General features: G+C 52.2%; 1 protein-coding gene across 2 annotated transcripts in view; it reads left to right on the forward strand.

Moving 5' to 3' along the window:
* Nucleotides 1–416: 416 nt before the first annotated feature.
* IL11RA (interleukin 11 receptor subunit alpha) overlaps nt 417–12,615 on the forward strand; it is a 140,580-nt gene continuing 128,381 nt past the window's right edge. Inside the window, exon 1 of one of the 2 annotated variants that reach the window (XM_077936579.1) lies at nt 417–571. The gene's annotated coding sequence lies outside the window, so the exon portion shown is untranslated. The remainder of the gene's footprint in view (nt 572–12,615) is intronic. The other variant, XM_028748055.2, reaches the window with a different exon arrangement.

The following is a 12,615-nucleotide window of genomic DNA, read 5'->3' on the forward strand; positions in this document are numbered from 1 at the left end:
CCCTCTTCTTTGGTGGGAGTTGTAGACCCTTAGGATCATCTAGTCCAACCCCCTGCAAAACACAGTCAGTCGCAGCCAAAGCAGCATGGCTCCATCAGTGCCGGATTTCTGTATAAGCAAAATCCCTTATTTTGGCTGCTGATCCCTTATTTTCGAGGCTGCTGGTCCCTTTTTATTTTTATTTATTTTTATTTTCAAATCTGTAAGTTGACAGCTATGGTCTCGGGGCGCAGATCAGGAGAAGGCGCCCAGTCACCCGTCCGGGCTCCCCTCTAGCTACCCAGCCAGTTGGGTAGGCAGCGCAGCGTTGCGCACCAGGAGAGGAGCCGCCGCTCGCCCCGCGGGGACTGGCCGTCCCTCCTCCGCCAGACACGCCGCCTTCGCCCGCCCGGATTGGCCGCGCCGGCGGCGGCAGCGCGGGGCGGGACGGCGCGGGCGGGCGAGCGAGCCAGCCGGAGGCAGCCGAGCCGAGACACCGGCACCCTCCGCCGGCCGGCCGGAGGCAGCAGAGCGCGGGCAGCCGCGGCCAACATGCGCCCCTAGCAGCCCCGGGACCGCGGAGGAGGACGAGGTAAGGCCCGCGGCGACGGGATGGGCGCACGGGGGGGAACCACGAACCTCTCCAAGCGCGCGTCGCATTCCCCGGCTGCGCTTTCTCCTCCCAGCCAGCCAGCCATCCTTCCTTTCGCTCTCCATTCCCAAGGAAAAGCCCCCACTCCATTCTAAGGGAAGCCCCCAGTCTGGAAGTTATGTCTGAACGCCCCCCCCCCCGACCACGATCCGGAGGCACAGACATTGCGAGCCTCCTCCTCCCGGGGAAAAAGCAACAACTTTCCACTGCTTATTTACTGCCGCGTGTCCGCGCCAAGAGACGGACTGATATCCTCCCGGAGACGCAGGACTTTTCAAGCCAGCCCCCCCCCCCCCCCGTCCCGGAGAGAGATGCCCCCTCCCGTAGCGTGCTCCTTCCCACCTCTCCCGACCCATAAAGAGCAAGGCAGACGCCTCTCGCCGTGGAAAAGGCATTTCTCCTCCCCCAAGCAACTAGCCTTTTATCTTGGACTTGTGTGGCCTGGAATGGAGTTTTCGGGTGATGGGAATCCCAAGCTGGCTGGACTTTCCGCCGTCCTGGCCAGCCAGACGCAGGGGAAAAGGCCAACTTCTTGCCTGGCAGGACGCGTAAACAGCTCTGCAGAAGCCGCAGCGTGGCGGGGGGGGGGGACTCTCTCTCTCTCCCTCTCTCCTGCCCCCCCTCCCTGGGAGTCCCTGCTCTGCACCCCGGAAAGGCCTTGGGGGTCTCGCCTGCCTGCCCTCTCCAACCTCCCTAGAAGCCGTCCTTGGAGACTAAACAGCCACTTTCTCCCCCATCTCTCCATCCCCCCCCCAATCTCCCGCTCAGCAGCTGCAGCTGGCAACCCAACTTTTATTACTAGAGAGAAATAGGCAGCTCACTGCCCGTAAAATGCCAGGCAGGAGGAAGGGAGGGGGCGGGGGAGAGACGCAGCGGGAAGGGGGGAGCCTTTTTGCCAGCCAGCCAACTCTCTGGGTCCCTGGTGCGACTGTCAGAAGGAGAGGGGGGAGCAACTGAGCACTAAAAACAAAAACACCGCTTAGCACACAGTCCATGTCCTCCCCGCCTTTCTGGAATTGGGAAATGCTTCGCCTTTTATTTATTGTGATGGGAACTGCAGAGGAAAAGGTAAACTCTGTGGACACAGTTGTTTAGAGATCTGCTGCTTTCCTTCCTTCGCTCAAGTACACAAACACTCGTAAATCTCTCCCAGAGGCTTCCAGGCCTGTGACTGCTTGTGCACACACGCGTGCAAATCGTTCTGCGTGCACGCCTGGAGTCACGGCTGCCGCAGGGACACGGCGTGGCCCCGATCTCGAGGCGGCTGCTTGCTTTGGAGGAAAGCACAAGAGTAGATCAATGGGTTGCCTTTCGGTGACAGGCATCTTTGAGTGTCCACTGCCGGACCCACCACTCACTTCTGGAGAAGATCTGGAAGGAGGGGCGAGAGTTTTCTGGACGGTTCTTTGCAATTCCAGAGAGGTCACACCGCAGCCTTGGGCTGGCAAAGAGGGTCTTTATAATGGACCCTGTGGTTTTTGTGCTAACAGGCCACAAGGCTACCTGGTGTCCGGCGATAAAGAGCCCTAATGGCCGGCAAGTGGGAGAAGAAGTTGGCTGGAGTCTTGACCTAGGGAATGTGTGTGTGTGGCCCAACCTTTGTGGACTTTAGGCCTTGACCAAGAGTCACAAGGTGTTCATTTGCATGTCAATTCCAGGGTCGAAGAAACTCAGGCTCAGGAGCCAAATGCGGCCCCCAGGGGTCTCTGTCCGGCCCTTGGGAGTTTCCTCCAGACCTGCCCCCCGGCCACCATCCTGAGCCACATCCCTCCCCAGGCCTGATCTGCTTATTTCAGCCTGTGTCTTTTGTCTCCAAAATGGGAAGGTTTATTGATCTCATATTCTGCAAGAGTTTGGGGGAAGGGAATTGAGTAATAATAATATTTATCATTTATTTGCTTATTTATTACCTGTTTCACAAAATAAGTGTACACCGCTTGATTGTACAAAAGCAACAACCTCATAAAGAGGTTTAAAGGTAAAGGGATCCCTGACCGTTAGGTCCAGTCGCGGACGACTCTGGGGTTGTGGTGCTCCTCTCGCTTTATTGGCCAAGGGATCCGGCGTCCAGCTTCCGGGTCATGTGGCCAGCAGGACTAAGCCGCTTCTGGCGAACCAGAGCAGCGCATGGAAACGCCGTTTACCTTCCCGCCAGAGCGGTACCTATTTATCTACTTGCACTTTGACGTGCTTTCGAACTGCTAGGTTGGCAGGAGCAGGGACCGAGCAACGGGAGCTCACCCCGTCGCAGGGATTCGAACCACCGACCTTCTGATCGGCAAGTCCTAGGCTCAGTGGTTTAGACCACAGTGCCACCCGCATTTTGTAAAGAGGTATACAAAAAGATAAAAACATCAAGCAAAATTCATGTAAATGCTTAAAAACCCACAGAAAGTTAACATACCCAAGCAGATTAAAGCTCACACTGACTTCCTGAGCTTCTGGGTAGGCTTGTTGAAGCAAAAATGGTTTAAGGTGGCAGTGAAGGTGCCTGCTTGATATCAGTAGGCAGGGAGTTCCAAAGGGCAATAATCATGTGCCCAAGATTCGCACCCACTGCTGTTTGGTGGGAGCAAAGCCTCTCTTTCTCTGTGGAAGCCCTGGGCTTTATTCCACGCCTCTCCCAGAGACAACTGCTCTTGCTTAGAACTTGTGTGGCGTTGTGGAGCCTGCCAGGGTTGCCTTCGGTCCTTTGCTCTGGTTGTGAACAAGGCAGCCCCTTCTGTGCCTCCTTATTTTCCCTCCTGGGCTTCATTCTCTGATATTCTTGCAATGGAAAGTCAGGCAAACCGACCTGCTCGGTTTTGTGGCCCCAGAACAAGGAATGTCAGTAGAGGAGCAAATGCTGCAGAGGTCCTGGGAATGAATGAACCGCGCAGAGTTAAACTCTGGAACTCACTCCCACAGGACTTTGGATGCCTTGAAAAGAGGATTAGACCAATTCATGGAAGAGAGAGCTGTATTCTGAATGCTTCTGAATACAGTGGTACCTTGGGTTAAGTACTTAATTCGTTCTGGAGGTCTGTTCTTAATCTGAAACAGTTCTTAACCTGAGGTACCACTTTAGCTAATGGGGCCTCCCGCTGCCACCGCACGATTTCTGTTCTCTTTTTTTATATATAAATTTTTATTGGTTTTCCAAACACAAAATAAACACAAACAATACACAATACACAAACATACAAACATATAAACATGTATAATTTCATAACCTTTTTTTCATACACCTTACTTCCCGGACTTCCCCATACCTCCCCTTTTCTGCATCCTTGTTTCACATTTCCTCAGCAACTCCTCCAATTAACTAATTATTGAATTCACTTTCTTTAAATTCTTTTTTCTTTAACTTATTGATTACAGCTGCAGTTCTCTATTTCTTAGTTCCTTAACATCTTAACATTCCTCAATTTTACAACAATTTTTAAGATATATTTTAAATTTCTTCCAGTCTTCTTCCACTGTCTCTTTCCCCTGGTCACGGATTCTGCCGGTCATCTCTGCCAGTCCCATATAGTCAATCACCTTCGTCTGCCATTCTTCCAGAGTGGGTAGTTCTTGTGTCTTCCAGTACTTTGCCAGAAGAATTCTTGCTGCTGTAGTGGCATACATAAAAAACGTCCTATCCTTCCTTGACACCAATTGGCCGACCCGCACGATTTCTGTTCTCACCCTGCAGCAAAGTTCTTAACCCGAGGTACTATTTCTGGGTTAGCGGAGTCTGTAACTTGAAGCGTATGTACCACTGTACAGTCAAACCTCGGTTGTTGAACATAATCCGTTCCAGAAGCCCGTTCGGCTTCCGAAATATTCAAAAACTGAGGCAGGGATTCTGACTGGTTGCAGGATCTTCTTGCACTCAAGCAGAAGATACGGCAGGTGTTTGGCTTCCAAAAAATGTTCGAAAACCGGAGCATTTACTTCTGGGTTTTCAGGGTTTGGGAGCCGCAACATTCTGAAACAGAGGCATTCAGGATCTGAGGTTTGACTGTACCAGTTGCTGGAAACCGAGGGCTCTTTCATTCATGCCCTCATTGCATCCCACAGGCATCTGGTCAGCCACTGTGAGAACAGGATGCTGGTCTAACGGAGCTGTTGGCCTGATCCTGCAGGCTCTTCTTATGGGCTTCTAAGAATTCCAAGAGAGGAGAATTCCTCCTCTTGTGTTGTGATTAAAGGCCTTTCCTCCTTGAAGGAGCCATTCAAAGTGCTGAGGCCTTTGCTTCACATGAGCATCAGGTATCACACGCACACACACACACGTCTGTGTGCACCTGTGGGTCTTTGTGGAGGCCTTGCCTTGCCAGGCTGCGAGGATGTTGGCATCGGGTGCCCCTCTCCTCTCTTGATCCAACCCCTTTTCACTGCAGGAAATTTTGCTAGTTGCCGTTGGATATGGAGCTCAGGAGGGGAGCATTTTCTTGCATAATGCTCCTTAAGCTTGTTTTGTGAGTCATCTGTGGCTATTCTGCTCCACAGCTCCCTCTCCGCATTGCACCTTGACTCTCTGCATGTAGTGTGGACAGAATGAAGTGTGGGCGTCTGGATCAGAGGGTGAAATTCATACCTGTAGCCTATGGGGGGCACTCCAAGATAGGGGTCCTCAAACTACGGCCCGCGGGCCAGATCCGGCCTGCCAAGGTCCTGAACCTGGCCCGTCCGGCAATTGCAGAACCCACCGCTGTCTAACGGGTCTATTGCGAAAGGAAGTACGGCGTCCCGTGTGTGGGCGCGACCTGTGCATCCGGCGTCCGTTGATGCCGCGAGTGGGTTGGTTGGTTGCGTGGAGGGGGGGCAGTGCGCATGCAAGAGGAGGGATGATGCGATCTTGCGCATGTGCAGCAAGCAGGCCGGTGCTTTTGCGTTCTTTCTCTCTCTCTCTCTGGTCCGTGGCTGAGAGTTCCTTTGGCTGCACTGCGCGAGGCGAGCGACTTGGGTGAGGCAGCCACGGCGGGGGGGGGGGAGAAGGTCGGCCGCCTCCTGCTTTCCCTTTTCAGCCGTTACACTCTGAGGCAGGACAAGGAAGTAGCCATTTCGTGGCTGGGGAGCCTCATTCCACTGCCCGGCAGAGCAGATGGGAGGAGATATTGACCATCTCGTTAGCCAAAAGCAGGCCCATACTTCTCATTGAAATACTTGTAAGTTTATGTTGATTAAAACCATTCTTCTTTTTAAATACAGTGGTACCTCTGGTTGCGAACGGGATCCATTACGGAGGCCTGTTTGCAACATGAAAAGCCCGCAACTTGAAGCGCCGTATCTGCGCAGGTGCGTGGCTGGATTTGGTGCTTGTGCACATGCACGAGCAGCGAAACCCGGAAGTAATCCTTTCCAGTACTTCTGGGTCGCTGCAGGATGCAACCTGAAAAAACATAACATGAAGCAAACATAACATGAGGTATGACTGTATTGTACAGTGGTACCTCGGGATGCGAACGTGATCCATTCCGGAGCCCCGTTCGCATCCCAAATGGAACGCAAGACACGCCGGCGCATCTGTGCGTGCGCAGGTAACGTTTCACTACTACCACGCATGCGCGTGACGGCATTTTGAGTGTGAGTGGCAAAACCCGGAAGTAACGCACTCCGTTACTTCCAGATTGGTGTGGAGCGCAACTCAAACACGCTCAACCCAAAACACATTCAACTCGAGGTGTGACTGTATTATTTTTCCTGTTTTTTGTGCACCACAAATAAAATATGTGCAGTGTGCATAGGAATTCGTTCATATTTTTTTCAAACTATAGTCTGGCCCCCAACAGTGTCTGAGGGACAGTGAGCTGGCCCCCTGTTTAAAAAGTTTGAGGATCCCTGCTCCAAGAAGAAGAAAGCATTCAGTTTACTCCTTTGCAACTTGTGAAATTGGTTATGGCTGGAAGGTGTGCTGGCCAATAGAACAGGCAGCTTTAGGATGGGATGAGTTTGCAGTGAAAGAGCCCTAGCAGCTGTTGCCAACCATGAAATCTCTCCCCTGGCCTCTAGGTGTTTTGGATCACAACTATTTAATAAGAAAATGCACAGCCAGAAGGGAGAGGAGATTATCAGGCATTCCGGAAAAAAGAGTGACGAACTGGACAGACAAAAAACCAGTGACAAAACAAAGCAAAATACGGACACATACATAGGGGCCTGAGATCCACAGAAGGTGGCCTTAAATCCTATTCCCATTCTGGCTGGGCCTTACTAGGCAAAGTGTCCTATGTTGTTGCCCAAAACCTGCTTACTTCTCTTCAGGATTTATTCTTAGGAAGTCACTTTAGATTTTAATGTGTTCTATAGAGAAACGTTACTAACAGCAGTAACACATTAAGTTTACTCCAAGGTGGTTGTGAACTTTGCAACCCCTTCAACCCTCCTCCACACACACACCCCCCACATTTTTCAGGGTAACAGGTTAAAAAAAAAGGTGTCTAGTTTTTGTTTGTTAAATAGTGGTGATGTTAAACAGTATCACCAACCCAAGCCGGCACATGTAAACCTTAGGAAGAACTTGCTGAAGGTAAGAGCTGTTTGGCTGTGGAACGGACTCCTTGCGAAGGTGGTGGACTTTCCTTCATGGGAGATTCTTGAGCAGTGGTTGGATGGTGCCAGGAAGCTGGCGAGTGTGTGTTGGAAGAAGGCGGGCTGGAGTCTGACTCGGGAGAAGGGACCAGAGGTCTGTGGGGACCTGTGCCATCCGGGAGGCGAGAATCAGGGGCAGGAGAAGCTTCAGAGCTGGAGGAGGAGGAGGCAGGGCAGGCAAGTGAAGCGCTTCTCCACCCTCTCCTGCACCCCTGTCTCCCAGAACCAAGAGAGACCTGAAGAGGGAAGAGCAGAGGAAGCGTTCATGCAGGCAGGCGTAGTCTCTGGCTATGTGTGTCCAGACTGTCAGAGGAAGGTACATAAACTGGTGGAGGGGGAGTGGTCCCCAGTTCCTGCAACTGCTCCATAGAGCGCAGACCTGGGAATAGGTACCTAGACCATGGGTAGGCAACCTAAGGCCTGGGGGCCAGATGCAGCCCAATCACCTTCTAAATCTGGCCCGCGGACCGTCCGGGAATCAGCGTGTTTTTACACGAAAAGAATGTGTCCTTTTATTTAAAATGCATCTCTGGGTTAATTGTGGGGCATAGGAATTCGTCACCCCCCCCCCAAATATAGTCCAGTCCCCCACAAGGTCTGAGGGACAGTGGAGCAGCCCCCTGCTGAAAAAGTTTGCTAACCCCTGGCCTAGACGCTAGACTGGCGTGCCCAGATCTCCAGAGCGGTAGAAGCAACTGTCAGTGTTATCTTTGACCATAAATCATTAATTGCATTCCTTTGGCTGAGAGGTGCCTTTGACAGATGCTCACCTGCCAGGGATGCTTTCGCTGTGATTCCTGCATCGCGCATGTGGGGAGGGCAGCCTGACTCACGAGGGTCCCTTCCAACTCTGCAATTCTGTGATTTGATGAGATTTGGGAGAGGGGCCAGCAGGGAGGTCTGGCAACAGCAGCAGGTGGAAAGAAAGGGAGAACTGGATTGAGGATGAGGAATCTGCCCCGGCGGACCTCCAATGGGGTCGTTGCTCTGGAGATGACCCAGACGTGTGTGACACTGCCCCCCCCTTGGCAGTGACCCTGCGTTACACCCGCTCTTCCCACGCATGGGAAAGTCCAGGGTCGGGGTGGGAAGAAGGGATGGCGACGCACGTCGGTTAAGCAACTTTCTCTTTGCTGTAATAAAATCTTCTCGCTGTGGCAGCTGGAATGGGAGGGGTGGCGGGGAGGGAGGGAGAGACAGAGGCCTTGGCTCCCTTGCCCTCTCATATGAAGCATGAATGAATCAATGAATGAATGGGAGAGCGAGCCGGTGACTCAGCCCGCCACCCGTCCCCTCCGAGGCCGGAGAATATTGGAAGCCGCCCAAGTTTCCTCTCCCGTCGCCCTCGCCTTATCGGAAGCCTGGCCGCCTTGATTTACAGCTGATCTGCCCGCCTTCCCGGCTCCTTGTCCTTCAAGTGCCCCTGGGGGCATGGGGCAGCAAAGCAGTGCCCAAGGCGGTTCTTGCCAGGGAAAAGGAGACGGAGAGGGGCTGTTGATGGATACAGCTGGTCAGATGGCTGTGCTTTGACTGTATGGGCAGAGGAAGCGATGCTTCTGAATATCCATTTCTGGAAAATGTAGGAGGGGAGAGTTGCTCCTGTGCTGGGATCCTGGTTGCTGGTTTCCCACTGGGGTATCTGGGTGTCCACTGGGAGAACAGGGTGCTGGACCAGATGGGCCATTGGCCTGATCCTGCAGGCTCTGCTTATGAGCCCCAGACACTGCTGGTGGCAGCAGGAAGAAGTGTGTGGTCCTGAGCACATGGACTTTGGGGCTCCACCCTGCTGGAGCATATTTCCTCTAGGACAGGGGTCAGCAAACCTTATCATCAGGGGGCCGGTCCACTGTCCCTCAGACCTTACAGGGGGCCGGACTATATTTTGGGGGGGAAATGAACGAATTCCTAAGCCCCACAAATAACCTAAAAAAGGTAAAGGTAAAGGTACCCCTGCCCGTAGGGGCCAGTCTTGACAGACTCTGGGGTTGTGCGCCCATCTCACTGAAGAGGCCGGGGGCCAGCGCTGTCCGGAGACACTTCCGGGTCACGTGGCCAGCATGACATTGCTGCTCTGGCGAGCCAGAGCCGCACACGGAAACGCTGTTTACCTTCCTGCTAGTAAGCGGTACCTATTTATCTACTTGCACCCGGGAGTGCTTTCGAACTGCTAGGTTGGCAGGCGCTGGGACCGAACGACGGGAGCGCACCCCGCCGCGGGGATTCGAACCGCCAACCTTTCGATCGGCAAGCCCTAGGCGCTGAGGCTTTTACCCACAGCGCCACCCGCGTCCCTTTACAAATAACCTAGAGATGCATTTTAAATAAAAGTGCACATTCTACTCATGTAAAAACGCGCTGATTCCTGGAGCATCCACAAGCTGGATTTAGAAGGCAATTGGGCCGCATCCAGCCCCCAGGCCTTAGTTTGCCTACTCATGCTCTAGGGCAGCCTTTCTCAACCTGTGGGTCCCCAGATTTTGTTGGACTACAACTCCCACCACCCCTAGCTAGCAAGGCCAGAGCTCAGGGATGATGGGAGTTGTAGTCCAACAACATCTGGGGACCCACAGCTTGAGAACCGCTGCCATACGGGGATAAAGTGGTAGTACTGCGTGAGGCAGCGTTGTGCAGTGGTCAGAGCAAGATGGCAGAGTTATGGGTTCGAATGTGCACTCAGCCGTGCAGCTCAGTGCGTAACCTTGAGCCAGTCAGTGTCCCTCAGCCTGGTTATTTTTATTCATTTTATTTATTGAATTTGTATACAATCATCCATAGATCTCAGGGTGGTGCACAACATAAAAATACAATATAAAAACGCAACATAATGAAAACAACAACAAACCATGAACCCCCCTCCCACAAACATCTGATCTATTGCACAGGGTTGTTGTGATGATGAAATGGCGGCAGCGGGGGGAACCACACATCCCACCTTGGGCACCTTAAAAGAAAAGCCGAGTATAGATGCAGTAAAACAAATCCTGCAACCCCTTTTCCCAAGATAAGACCTTCTTTGCCTTGGCTCTGGTTGACTGCAAGAAAGAATGAATATGATTCATCTGTAGGTGGCTCTCGTAAGTGAGCCAAACCACAACATAGCATAAATTTCAGAATGCTTTGCGATCTTTTGGATTGTGTGTCCCCTCATCACAAGCTTGTCAGGCAGGCCATATTTTCATTGGTGGGGAGTTATGGCAGAGAAAGAGAGACAGGGGGCTCAGCTGGTCATTCAGTGAATTTGTGGCAATGTAGGACTCGAACCTTGAACAACACATCTCTCACTTCTGTTTCTCTTCCATGAACTGCAAGAAAATGCAACCTCACAGATGCAGCTAGGATCTGCAGCTGAGTTGGGAGGGGCGGGGGGGGCGGATGTGGCTGGGAATCCTTTTCTTACTACAGATCATGAGGCGATTGATCTGTGTGATTAATTTCCCCCATGTTCCGTCTCAGTCACTGCAGATTTCTGTAGGCTATTTGTGACTCGCCCATTCGCCTGCCAGCAAAGTCAGAGCCCTCTCCTCTTGGAGACTCACCAAAGCCTGAGCATGAGAGCACGCATGGTGCCATGTGGCCTAGTGGTTAGTGCCCAACTTGGACCAGGCAGGCCTGGGTGCAAAGCTCTGCTTGGCTATGCAGCTCACTGGGTGATTGGGAGTCAATTGCTATTTCTTAGCCAAACCTATCTCACACTTTGAGGGATTACGGGTGGGGCGCACCTGTTTTTGTTTATTTTCTTGTTTATTTGCTTAATCAAATTTATATAATGGTTGATTGCAGGGGGGGAACCCTCAAAGCAGTTCACAAAAAAATAAAACGCTGAAATTATCACTAAGAATTTACAACCCTGTTGTAAAACATACAGGAATTTAAAACCGGAATTAGGCGAATTAAATTTGTTTAAATAAATAAAATGGTGTTTGTTTGTTTGTTTATTGCATTTATATCCTGCCTCTCCCCCCCCCACCCCAAGGAGCTCAAGGCAGCATACACAGCTCTCCCCTGCCTCATTTGATCTCCACAACAACCCTGTGAGGTGTTGCAGGAATTTATGTATAGGTTGGGGGGGCGGTAGCCATTCCAGAAATTACAAACCCAGATGAAGACAAAAGGGTGGGATGAACTTGGCTGGGAAACAGGGAAATGTAAATAACTCTTTTGTTCCACTTGATGGGTGTTTGGTGGAGGGCAAGGGGAACCATGGGGCAGGGTCCAGGATGCTCAGATTCCTGCCACCAGACCTCCCCTTTCATGATGTAACCGTGATGTACGAGTGATGTAGTTTGGGGGGGGGGGGTGTAACATGGGGATTAAAAGGTAAAGGTACCCCTGCCTGTACGGGCCAGTCTTGACAGACTCTGGGGTTGTGCGCTCATCTCACTCTAGAGGCCGGGAGCCAGCGCTGTCCGGAGACACTTCCGGGTCACGTGGCCAGCGTGACGAAGCTGCTCTGGAGAGCCAGAGCCGCACACGGAAACGCCGTTTACCTTCCTGCTAGTAAGCGGTCCCTATTTATCTACTTGCACCTGGGAGTGCTTTCGAACTGCTAGGTTGGCAGGCGCTGGGACCGAGCAACGGGAGCGCACCCCGCCATGGGGATTCGAACCGCCGACCATGCGATCGGCAAGTCCTAGGCGCTGAGGTTTTACCCACAGCGCCACCCACGTCCCTAAACCCTAAACCTGGGGATTAGCAGCTAATAAAAGTTTGGGTTCTCTTTGGTTCGGGGCTTCCATCTTGTTCCACCTGGTGGCAGGTGGGAGTCCTGTCGCGACAGTCTTCAAGAAAGACCAAGCCTACTGGCTGCTGTTTTGCTCTGGTATTCCTGGCTGGTCTCCTTGTTTTTTGTCCAAGGGAGCCCTCAGGTCGGTTCGGCTGACAGGTCAGTCTGACTGGCCCAAGGTCACACCCAGTGAGTTACATGGCCGTGCGAGGATTTGACCCCTGGTCTCTCCTGGGTCCTAGTCCCTTATTCTGACCACTACATGACTTCTTTCTCTTTGTATATTCCATTTTCGGATAGACATTTTCTGAATGTCCCTGGAGCCCTTGTTTGGCCAGGCAGCTAATAAGCCAGTGCTGAGATTAAGTGGGCTTTGTCTTTTTAAAAGAAACATCTTTGATTTAGCTACTGACTCCACAGAACAGCCAGACCTGCTCCTGGGATGCTTTGCCAAAGGGCTTTGTACATGTCGGTGGAAGGATCCTGCGCTTTGGAGAAACCACTTGAGGTCTGAGCTTGGAGTCTTTTTTGCGGCTGCAACCCCTGAGGAAAGGCAGACATTCTCTGGCCTTGCTCTGTTGACTCCCCTGGACTGCAGCCAACACCTTGACAGCTGTTATTTATGCCTCCAGGTTTTAAATGGTTGTAATCTCTTGTGGGAGGACAGGCGAAAGAAATGTCTAAAGGCATCCGCTGCCTTCAG

The sequence above is a fragment of the Podarcis muralis genome, chromosome 11, assembly GCF_964188315.1.
Source record: "Podarcis muralis chromosome 11, rPodMur119.hap1.1, whole genome shotgun sequence".
NCBI lineage: Eukaryota > Metazoa > Chordata > Lepidosauria > Squamata > Lacertidae > Podarcis > Podarcis muralis.